The sequence below is a fragment of the Triturus cristatus genome, chromosome 12, assembly GCF_964204655.1.
Source record: "Triturus cristatus chromosome 12, aTriCri1.1, whole genome shotgun sequence".
In the NCBI taxonomy this organism is placed as follows: domain Eukaryota; kingdom Metazoa; phylum Chordata; class Amphibia; order Caudata; family Salamandridae; genus Triturus; species Triturus cristatus.
Window position 1 is genome coordinate 127,934,291 of NC_140595.1, and position 12,664 is coordinate 127,946,954.

A 12,664-nucleotide genomic window follows, 5' to 3' on the forward strand; every position below is an offset into this window, starting at 1 on the left:
ATCTGCCACCTCTGCTCCGACTGCGGCTTGATGCGGACTGCTATGCTGAGCCCCTCTAGCAGCAGCCATGGCCTGGTGCTCAGCCTGCCGCAATGTGCACAGTATGACCGGTATGTCCATACCATCCCAGTGAGGGAGGGCAGCCCAGACTGTGCAACCGGCTCTCGTTTCTCCCACAGCTCCAGAGAAGCCAGTGAAGCACAAGGAAATGGTAGCACTGGCGGAGGAGAGCAGTGGCGGCAGTGGCAGCTCCGAGTATCTGTAGCATGGTATTGGTGATGCGCAGGTGAGAGAGGTACAGGCCCTGCACCTTCTCCTGGTCCCCTTGTGTACCCTGGCCACGCTTGCTTATGTTGTGATATGTGCAGGGGGGACCGTTCTGTACATTTTGATGTGGTGTGGCAGACAAGAGTTGGCTGAGCAATACTCTGTCCATTCCCAGAACTCATCCGAATTTAGCTGAGTTTCTCTGCAACTTTGCAGAATTCTGCGGAGTGAAACTCTGCAAACTCCATCCAGCCCTAGTTTGCACATACTGTTTTAAAAAACAAAGCCAATGAAATTCTCCAGCAACTCATGACATAAAGCAACTATAGGTCCAGCCATCCACAGTGTTGTTATTATTCCTGTCATTCAGGTGTTGCAGTGATGCTGTTTTGCCCCGCACTTTCTTTTCACTTTTTTTGTAGGATGTAGGACTGAGTCCCCGAATTCTAAATTGACGGTCACCCCATCTTAGTAGATGTGGTGGCAGCCAATCAGATCCTATCTAAAGATCTGTTGGGTGTGCTGATCCTGAGCAGCGTGAAATATACAATGTTTTTTAACCTTAATTTTTCAAACTAAGGAACAGATTTACACCAACTCACAAAAAGCACACCTTCTGGGCCACGAATTAGGTTTCTGCCAAATTTCGGGCCATTACGTTTAGTCGTTTTGACTGCAGCTGTTTCTAATTTTCCTATGGAAAAATGAATGGAGAAAACTTATGTTGGGAGCTCCCGCCCTTTCCTCAGCCTGACTTGATGGGTCACCCTATAATTTTCCAGAAAGGAGCTGAGGTGGAAAAACATGTTTTTTGAAACGTTTTGTCAATATTCGTCAAACAGCACCCAAGCTATATTCACAACAAAAATAGCTTTTTGTTTGGAAACGGGGCCTAAGCCAGATGGTAAATTACAGTGGTCTGCTAGTTGGGAAGTGTGCATACCAACAGTTTTGTCCTTTGTTATCTTCCATTTTAGGGGTCCCTCATGGATCATTCGCCTCGCGGTTAAATCGAGGTTCTATTGTAGAAAAAATGGACATTAATCAATTTTATGCACTGATATTGAAAAATAAGCTACAAAATCAGTCAAGTGCCCAAAGAAGCCAGAAAATGTTTACCTTAAACTGTGCGGCCACGGGGTCATTTTTGTTCTTTTTTAGGTCAGTGGTGTCAAGCTGCGTCTGATACATCTTAATGTGGCGTCGATTCTTGACTCTCTTGACTCTATCTTTCACGAACATCAAAATCTCATGACATCGGTCCCTACATTGGACCAGTTTGTCTTCCTCTGAGCTGCCACCTGCAGGACAAAGCAGGACATCTTGGGTGTTTTCCAGCACTTAAAAGCATTAGGTTTGGCAGAAGCACTGAAGTCAGGAAACAAACAAGTTCCATCAAGGACTTCTCAGGACCATTAGAGAAACAACCAAGAAAGAATCAGAGATTACATCCAACACACATTTACACCATGCATGCTTTGTGCACAAACTGAATTACAGGTTTTCTAGGCAGGCAGCTACAAACATACACATTAACTTCATTCTGAAAAACTTGTGAATACAGTGCAATGTGGAAATTGTATAGCTCAACTATGTTCTGTGCCTTGATAGGGGGCTGTGTGAAAATTCTCAAGCCTAGACATAACCATGTCAAAATTAACATAATGCACACCAAGAGCAGACTACAATATTTAAATAAGAGTCAGTAAGATGTTCTTACCAAGCTACATCACTTCTCTTTACCCTTCAAACAATCTAAAATAACAGCCTAGTTATTTACACTTTCGGCCAGCCCATGACTGCTCTTTACATTTCACTAAGTTTTACTGATGTAAAAGTGTCTGCTCTCTGTAATATTTTATGACCGTCATAACTCTAGAAGCTATTTCACACTCCATTCCCCTTCAGAAAACTGAGTACAAGACTCTAACCAATGATCCACAAAGCCATCCTGTGAAAATCATGTACAATTGTCCTGGGGGTCTACAAGGTAAGCTTGAGTAGATATTCTATGTATGTAGACTGTTCTCAGCAAGAATGGATAAGACTAAGCTAGCACATGTTTCTTGGTGAGTATTCTTAAGGTGGACAAGACTTCGAAATTGCGTACATTTTGATCCTGATGGACTCCTCCTTAAGATTCTTAAAAAAACATTAAGACACTTAAGATTTTATTTAAGGTGTGTAGGGTATACAGCTCACAGATCCAGATGGTGATCCTTGCAATCACCCTCTCACTTATCTAGAAGTTAGTTGTGACACTCCATTTTGGATACTAAAACATTAAAACTGGCGGCAAGACATCTTTAGGTTCATTTCAACTGGAATTTCAGGATTACATTACAAAAATAAGCTAAAGTGAACCAAATATGGATTTCCACAAGCTGCACCAAGACTGGAAAGGACTTATGAACTTTGAGCATCAGCTGCTCAAGTTCATGTTACTTACCAGTATAGCTTAACACTAAGGGGCTGATTTAGAGTTTGGCTGAGAAGTTACTCTGTCACAAAGGCACTGAAGTACCCTCTCCACCAAACTGAAGGTCCGCCACCTGATATACCAACGAGTGGACCTTAAGCATGTCAACGACAGAGACTTCTTCATCTCCATTGCTGACATACTCCTCTGACTGCTCGCCCCAAGGGACAGTTAAAAACATTTAATTAGCACCCGTACAATGGGAAAAACCTCCCATAGTGTTGGGGCATTAGTTTTAGTTTTGTCAAAAGCAAAACTTTACAGTGGGATTTTCTTTTTGAAAAGAAAAACAGAAATATTAAAAAAGTTTGACAGATGGTACCATAATTTGGATGGTATTGCCAGTCAAACCTTCAATACAGGAACTGCTATGACAGTGGTTCCTGGTAATGTGTGGAACTGTGCACAGGGCTAGAGGACAACTCTAAATTTGGCAGGCAGTGAACCCTCGGTATGGCCAGAGTAAAGTGCTCCGCCATACTGATGGACTTTGCCCATCAAACTCTAAATGAGCTTTGACATTCAGCTGGGATTGGGTATCCTACTAGCAATATTGAGAAGACAATCGGGCTACTTGGGAAACAATAAAATCCTCTGAAATACATGGCTCATTTACCAAATATTAATGCCCTTTTGATTTAAAAAAATAGATTGGTTTATAGGAAGAGCATATGGACAAGGCATCACATAGGATCTTACTTTAAGTATCATGTCCTTTGGCCTTATTCAGTTTCTTTAAACATGTGTAAAAACACCTGGAACATAAATACATATACTGTGGCATAAGTCAGACCCATTCGGGGGAGGCGAAAGGACAGAACAATGCCATGTAAAAAATATCCATGTAATACAATCCGTAGTGCAGAAGAAACATCAAAGACTGTCATTCATGCAAGGCAATGATACTACAAAGAAGGGCAATTCATGTGTCCTGTTATCCCCTAAAGCCAATACATAACAAATGAAACTCATCCCAACTACCCTCTGTCTGCTTTTGTGTGATGCCTCTACTGATAACATAATAAGGAATCAAGGTGGATAGCCCATACATGTTTGTGGAGCATCCAACTAGTATCCAGTGTTACCTCTCCTCCCTTTCAAAATTCCTGGGGTGTAAGCAATGTCATGTGTCACCCGTCCCCAGAGGCAGTCACTCCCCCATGCTCCCTCAGGGCAGCCAACATAGCCATCTAGGTTCGTATAACATCTTCAAGTTTATCATCTTTACAAACATTTCTCATCCACACCTCCTCCGCGATCGCCCATTGACAAATATCTTTCATCCATGCCACGTATGTGGGGGGTGTTAGACTGAGTCATTTTGCCTGCACCAACCCAAGGAGGCCAAACATCCTGCTTAATTTTTTTGGGGCAGTTTCATGGGATGTGCCCAACCCACTGGCTTCTTCTAGGTTAAAGTAAAAATTGTCATCATAGCTTGGGAGTAATTCATCCCCATTATCTCCAAAAGCTGGTTGACTTTCTTGAGAGTGTGACCAAGAAGGTTTTGTAGCACTGAAGGACAGCTCCTAGGTAATGGCAATATTTTGTCAGAGCCTGAATATACTGGGACTGGGTCTATCAAAACTGTTCTGGGGCATGACTTTGGTTGGGACTAATTTGGTTCATAGCCTGACAGGGCAACAGGAATGGTGTTTAGCGTCGGGCCAGCATCAACATGGCAGGTACCGGCATAGATATTGGTGCCATATATGAAGTCAGCTCAGGAGCTGAAAGTGAAACGGGCTCAGTAGGCACAGATGGCGCTGAGTAAGGATTCTCCAGTGGTAACCCAAATGAAGGCCTCTGTGGATCTATGGGGCCCAGAGGCACGCCAGCAGGAGTTGGGAAGGTCCCAAACAATTCGTAACATGGCTTCTTTGAAAGCCTTGAACTGTTGCAACTTTGTTAACTGCAGGGAACCAGGAGAGGGAATAGCGGTCACTTTGACGTACTCATGACTTTTCAGGAAGAGAGTATTGAAACCCACTTGGAGTACCTGGGCTTCCTTTTTGGACTTACTTGAAGACTTGAAGCTCAACAATGACATTTTGCAGGAACAGCCCTGAGAACAGGAATGGGTCTGCGCCCTCGACTCCAAACAGTAGCGGAACTTACACAACTTCTTCCATCACTCCCCCAAAACCGTCAGGAAAGGAAAAATAAAACAATAATTAACACTTGTTTTATTTTTCCGTTCCTGCCACGTCTTGGGGGTGGGACCTGGGAGTGATATGCACTGAGGGGAGTGGTAGTGTACTCCCATCACTGCACATGAAGGTTTGGCCGGCTACCTCGCACCGGCCAAACCGTCATGCACGGTGAAAGTTCTCTCCTACCCAGCAATGCAGCTGGATTGGAGAGAGCAGGTAGAGACTCACAGTCTGTACTGGGGAGCAACTCGAGTGTGCTCCGGCCAATCCTGAAGCTGCTCTCATGCGTGAGAGAAGCTTCAGGATTGGCCGCAGGGCATTCTGGGAGTCTTTGCCTTTCCCTGTGAAGAGGAGCAGAAGAACGCGACGAGAACAGCTGAAAAGCAGAAGAACGCAAAGGAGATGGCTGCAGATAAGTTTTTTCTTCATTTCGCCCATGAAACATTACACCGCCCTACCTCCTTCGACCTCCCCACCATCCCCCACCCGCCTCACCACTCATCAGGCACACCGGCCGCTACTAACAGCTTGGCTTTATGTTCCTAGACAGCCTTCGGATTCTTCAGTAAATCAAATTACAGTGATTCACACAGAACTCATTTTTACCAAAATAATGAGAGAGGAGCGTGATAGGCCTCAATGGGCCCATGGGGACAAAGGATCAGGTCTACAATAAGGACTAACGGTACACTGTGAACTATTATTGTGCTCTCGGATTGTAGAGACTTTGTTGGGGAGCTGATCCTTGGTCTCCATGGCCCCATTGAGGTTTTGGACGATCCTGTTCCACTCTCATGGGTATCTGTCTTATATTCCTGTGTGTAGCTCTGTTTAGCTTTACACCATGGTGTTTATCACACTCTACATGCTGTAAGACACAGCTTGTCCCATGGTTTCTCATTCCCTTTTGGCAGTAGTCCCCCAAGCAACCCCAAGTCCTGAAGAGAGCCTTTTACTCTATGAAGAGACGAAAAGTTGTCAGTTTCTTACAAACTGCTCGCCCTTTCATGATGCGCTTGTACACAGGCATCTAAAGGCCTGTTTTAATGGACTAACCAATATGCCGACATAACTTTGAACTTTTGTACACTGCCTATTCATGATTTTGATTGTGGTTTTCTCACATGGAGGTCACTTTGACCTATGCCTTTAGAGAGCCTACTAGAAAATAACATTTACGTCTTAACTAAACCAATTCTCATGGCTGGAGCTTGTTGTTTGTATGTACTTAGGTTTTGAAAATCAAATTAATCAGTGTCATTTTTTCTGTTTCTTATCCATTATTTTGGTGTAAGTGAGTTCCGTGTGAACCGCTGTGATACGATTTACGTTGGTTATCCAGGTTCACATAGACATTTATGTTACTCTTGTTTGAGAAGAATATAAATAGTTTGGATTCATAAGGGCACATTCCTCACATGAATTGAAGTTGTGACCCAAACACCGGATACACAACTCACGGGGTCCCTACAAGGTATAAACTTTGTAGTTTTAGCATGCATCATGATCCCTCGCACAGTGGAAAGGAACAATTTTAGAGAAAAGTTGTAAACTGATGAGAAAAAAGTTGGGAGCTAGCTCCAGGGCCCGTGTGTGAAGGAGTTGACATCAGGTGCAAAAGAGTGATGCTTTGACACAGCTTCGACTGTCACTTCCGGGGCAGAATGAGGTTGACGTGGAGCCAAATGGAGCCACTTGCTAGTGTCGGGGGCTATGCTGTAAAATCTTCCCGAATCAGTTGGTGCCTGGGGGGGTATTCACAAGGTGAGGAATCTGTGGTTAGACGTATCCAATGAAAAGGCATGCATGAGATGGTGAGGCTCCAACTAGAGTTGTGGGCGCGGAGTCAATAGATTCCCCAGGAAATTGTGCTGCTTCATTAGACTTGGGAGGAGAAAACAGTGTCCCAGAGAGGATTTGAATGCAAGTGGGCAGAGAAAACTTCAAAAGAAAATGGTTATAGAAGTAGACAATGGTGATGCATAGGATCAGGGAATGTAACAGAGGCAGCCAATGGTGAAGAAAAAGAGTGGGCAATGTTACAGAGGTAACCAATGGTGATATAAAGGAGCATGGAAAATGTTCTGTGGACATGAAATACGAGCAATAGTGAGACAGTGATTGCAAAACAACACCTTGAGACACTTGGAGATCACTGTTGCTGAACTGCATGCCCTGGTATGTAGGTCTTGGTCTAAGAAGAACTAGGCAAAGTTCAATTTAATGTCAGTGGAGCCATGGGATGGCGATCTTTTCCATGAGGGAGTAATTGAACAGTTTCAGGGAAATAGTAACTACAAATGAGGTCAAATGAGGAGCACAAAATGAATTGAAACTAATGAAGCTCAAGTGTTTGCTTCATTTGAGAATGATAAGTAACTTATTGGACCGAACATTGATAACGTTCACTGCAATTATTAACAAATTCTAAAGATTTAAATCAGTAAGGGCTAGTGAGGTTAGACTAAGAGGGTCCAATCTTGTTACGCATGCAATGGACAAGGAAGGATTTTAAAAGCGATCTAGCAGAGCACACTGTGACTTCTGTTCACCAAAAGACTCTATTTTCGAAACTGAACCCTGAAAAAGTAAATAATAGAAAGAGTTTAAATGGGATCTAAATATTATTAATACTCTAAGAATTACAAGAAGGTGTAGCCACAACTATTGAGCTCCTGTAGAAGAAAATGAGCACATGGCCTAGGATCCATATAAATGTACTGAATTCAGTATCTGGGCCTGATCATGTGACAATGATGAATGTTGAAGATGTGCTGAGGTACGTGTTACAGGGTCATCGTCTAACGTGAATAATGATCTGAGGTACTTGCCTTTGGGTAAATATAAAAGCGTTAAACAAATGATTGCATTTTCTTGTTTAGAGGTTTTATGTTTGGATGGATATTTCAATATTAATCACTGCCGTTTGTACAATATGTTTTAAAGTGTAATCCGAATTTGGATTCCAGTGGTGATACATCTCTTACTGAAAATGCTCAAAAATCCACCTGTGTTTCAGGCAGTGGTTATGTCATGTTTGTTTTTGTTATGCACAATTTGTAATGAAGTTTACAAAACAATACATCCATTTTGGACTTCCTCAATGTAGGCAGCACTTATGACAGCATTATCCGGGAGGCCTGGTAAAGGGAAGGTGGCCGTGGAAGAGAGGATGGCTGCATCTGTGGTTATGTTGACCGATTAAGTATTAAACCAATGTTTGATTTGTTGGTGGAAAAAATACTGGGAAAGCAGCCCCACCAATAGGTACAGAAATAGCAGAAATTCGAATCGCAAAGGCAGGTCAAAGTCTCAGCAGCGTCAAGGATTCTAGCTGCAGCTGAAACAAGGGCTTTTGTCGAACTTGTAAATGAGGTAGGCAATTAACTGCTTTCCAGAAAAAGGGGTTGAATGAAGAATCCAGAATATGTTCTCACCTATCATTAAGAAAGACTGTAGTGCCTGCCTAAGTTTTATCCACAGAATTCTCCACTGTATGAATTAGGGAAAGATTGGAAGGGTCCTTACCCTTTATGAGCACAAGTTCATGACTGAATAAACTAAATATGTGTATTTGCAGGCAAAGCAATCTTACCAATGTGCAGAAGATCTAGTTTCTTGTCATACCCTTCCCCTTTTCATACACTATAGAGGGCCTGACTTGGTCAGCCCTCCTTATTGTCTACAGCGGCCTCACCGATGCACAGAAAGCCTAGTTTCTTGCATTACTCAATCTATTTTGGAGGGAAAGCCACTGTAACCTGAGGGCAACTGTTGATCTACTTTCTGCCTTAACCCTTTGCTAATCACTACAACAGCAGTTTGAGTTTTGTAAAAGATTGAAGACAGTGTCAAAATTGCGGAAGTATTTGAACCAGTTTACAACAACCAAAATGCAAAGGGAAATATTCTCACACAATTGTCAGTTTAACAAGCATCTCAGAAGATCGCATCATAGCCAGAGCTAGCTCAGTTTCAAAGATCTTAGAAGAGAAATTCACCCAGAGCATCTCCTCTTCTAATAAATCTGGTCCAATAGGAAAGTCAGGTTAGATCAGCTTGATGCAAGAGGAGGTCACAGCACTCGTCAAAAGGACCTCAATTGCCAATTCAATACAAAAGAAAACGGAGACCAGTTTCCGATCTTCCAGAAGCAATCAAAACATTGACAACTGTAGTCCTTCATGAACTACAATATCATGTTGACCCAACAAGCTGATTAGATGCCAATGCGTTGGGCATTAAAATGATCCACAGCACAGAAGAAACATTGAACGATGTGAGGGAGAGTTACTACAGATTTAAGACTCAGGAAATATACCAGTTCTATTTTTTAGAAATAGGCAAGTTGTCTTTGGTAAGTGGATCATATACTAGTTTAAAAAAACAGAAAGAAATGAGTGGGGTTATAAGACACAAACATAAACTTGCTGTAATCATTACTATCAGAATCCACGCAATATATCAAGCCATGTCACAATTTGCCAAAAAAAAGAATACCATTTGATTTACTGTAAGCCTCTGTGCTCTTCCTGATCCCGCAATATGTCACTACTAGCTGGGGTGACCAGAACACCCCAATATGCTCCCAAAATACAGACCCGGGCAAAACCTAGGATCTAGCACTCCTATTCAATTAGCGGACAAATAATCTGACAGAAGTGGAGTACAGGGTGCCATTCAAAGGAGGCATAGATTTGCAACCCAAATTGAAAGGAAATGGGCTGAATAAAACCTTAAACGCAAGTGAGTTCTTAGATTATTTTATTAATAACTTCCCCATGAAGAAAATCATTATTGCGAGTCACACCTTCAAGCAATGGTTAGGGATGCATGAACAATACGTCAATGAAATAACAAAAAAAGTGTTGTGGAGGCTGTAATGTTTATTCAAAACTGAAACGTTGGGAGCTCGATTGACAACAATGGAGTAGCTCTGGGCTTATTATGGCTAGTATAAGCCTTCTGCTCAAACATCGCAATATTTGTCTTTATGTTTCTCTCTTTTTAATTTAGAACATTCTATCCATAGTGGGTAGAATGTTCTAATAGCCTTAAAGCCCTTCTGTCTTCAGCTATACCGGTTGGTAAAGGCACTCCCCCACCGATACAGGATATAACTTGGGATCAGAGCCTTTAACAACTGGTATAGCCCTCAGCTGTGGGCTATAAGGCTTTACTCTCCTTTTCTCCTGTACAAAGGGAGGGCAATAAACATACCTTTTGCATAGCAACAGTAATAGTGATTCTGTATCACTCATCCAATCTATAGCTTTTAAAATAGGCCGCATTCCGAAAGGAATTCTGTGATTGGTACTTAGATATCCAGAGTAAATACTTTGGTAACCATACCATCTGTGTGCTTGATTATGTTATCCAGCAGACGGGGATAGCTTGTCAGGTGCTTCATCTCTGAGCCAATTAAGTCTTTGAGCTGAAGTCGTTCACAGTCAGGGCTGCTTTCTGCTTCCTGTAGTAAAGAAACAACACTTATTTAGACAATACATATAAAATGACGACAATACACGCTTAAATCAGTTATACTACACATCATACAAAGTATTACCCTCAAGACCCCAAAGGACATTTCTCTCTTCAAGTGATGGGCAAGATAAGGAAACTAAGACTTGCAAAAAGGACTAATGGATCGAAAGTTCTTGTTATCGTTAAGCAATGAAACTGAGAGGCGGAGTAGATATAGGCACAGCTGGGCCGGGAGTTCAGGGTCAGCGCCTGTGCCATGGAGGCTCCTGGATCACCTCGTCGTAACAGGAGACTGAGGCCAGAGACACGGTGTGGAGCCTGCCGGTAGCCTCGTGAAGTGGAGCGGACACCAAGAACTACAGTGGAGGTAATCTGGACCGGACTGGCGGTGCCCCCTCGCTGCCCTGAATCACCTGGTGAGGTCTATGGAAAATAATTTAGTGGGGCAGTGCGGCACAAAACTGAGAGGTGGAGGAGAGTTTGGCACGGCTGGGCCGGGAGTTCAGGATCAGCGCCTGGTACGCCGCAGCTCCCGGATCACCTCATCAGAACAGGAGACTGAGGCCAGAGTCTTGGTGTGGAGCCTGCTGGTAGCCTCGTGAAGCGGAGCGGACACCAAGAACTACACCCCCATGCAACATCATTGATCGATCCATTCAGATTGGAGGAGGTCACCGGAGCAATCCAAACGAGTAAAAATGGCAAAGCGCCAGGACCAGATGCCATCCCAGTAGATTTATTTAAAAGTAACATCACTCTGTGGGATCCTTTATTGACTATAGTACTGAAGGCAATATGCATGACAGGTCTTTTAACATCATGGGGAGAGTCAACTATAGTCCCAATTTATAAAAAGGGAGATTGATTAAACCCCGCCTGTTATAGGTCTATCTCGCTCAGTGATTCCCTAGCAAAGATAGAGAGAAGGATAATACTGGAGAGGTTACAGGAATGGGCGGAAACCCATCAGAAATTGTCTGATTTTCAATATGGGTTCCGCCCAGGGCTTGGCACAATCGAACAATGCCTCAATTTGAACATAATAATTGGAAAGTACGTGAGGATGAGGAAGGGGATGCTGTATTTAGCATTCGTCGAACTCTCCTCAGCATTTGATTGTGTGATACACAACAAATTGTGGCTAAAGTTAAAAGACCTGCGAGTAGAGATCCCAATTATTACCTTTTTGCGAGACCTCTGTACGGGATGTAGAGCCAGGGTGAGATATGGCCCTGGAGGAGAATGCACTGAAACATTTGGCATGGAAAGAGTTGTGTGACAGGGATGCGTATTGGTTCCCCTTCTTTTTTCATTGTATATTAATAGTGTGGGGGAGGACCTAGCGACACATGTTAAAGACCTTCCACAAATAGGCGTGCGCCCTGTCCCGGCCCTCCTCTACACCGACGATGCAGTCCTCATGGCCCGTACCCCTTTGGCCCTGCAGCAGCTGCTTACTAGATTAGTTGACTATATGAGTGCACTGAGCCTCCAGGTGAACCAGTCAAAAACATATGTAATGAAGTGTGGGAACAAATTCACAAAATGTAGGGAAATAACGATATCTACTACGAAGATTGAGTTCACTGACACTTTCTTATACCTGGGGGTTTTATTTGATAAGGCTAACTCTTGGAAACAGGAAGCAGACAATAGACAGAAAATGTTTGTCAAGGCTTGCTGGGCCCTTAGATCTTTTGCGATGCGGTTAGGATCTAACCCACCCGCGATGATGCTGAAGATCTGCAAAGCAAAGTGTCTCAGCATAGCCTTGTATGGGGCGGGTATATGGGGACACAAGAAGTGTCAAGGTGTTCAGGTGGCAGAAAATGATTTCTTAAAATATTTGCTGGCAGCCCCAAAAAGCACTTCAGTATATGCAACTTGATGGCCCTTATGTTACAGATATGATCAAGGTAGAACCCATCCTACTGTGGCACAAAATTTGGACATCAGACCATACGGATTTTAATCGGGCAGTAATTAGTGATTGCTTAAAATCAGCCCGGTATTCAAGTATAGAATGGTTAACGTATGTTCAAAGGTTTTTACGAGATATGGGAAAGCCCGAGTATTTTGAAAAAACTGAATTATTGGGCATGATCAGTAGGAAGGCTTTGAAATTGGCAGCTATGGTCCATTTGGATTCGTTAAAATTGATTAATGAAATCTGTAAATCTAGTGTTTTAAAAAATCAATTGATTTTAACTACTTTCAGTATTCAACCGTATTTGAAATATGTTTTAAATGCTCGACATAGGTTTAAACTTACACGTTTTAG

General features: G+C 42.8%; 1 pseudogene; it reads right to left on the minus strand.

Annotated features, from left to right (window-relative positions):
* LOC146772868 (rho guanine nucleotide exchange factor 11-like) overlaps positions 1–12,664 on the minus strand; it is a 256,324-nt pseudogene that overhangs the window by 126,057 nt on the left and 117,603 nt on the right.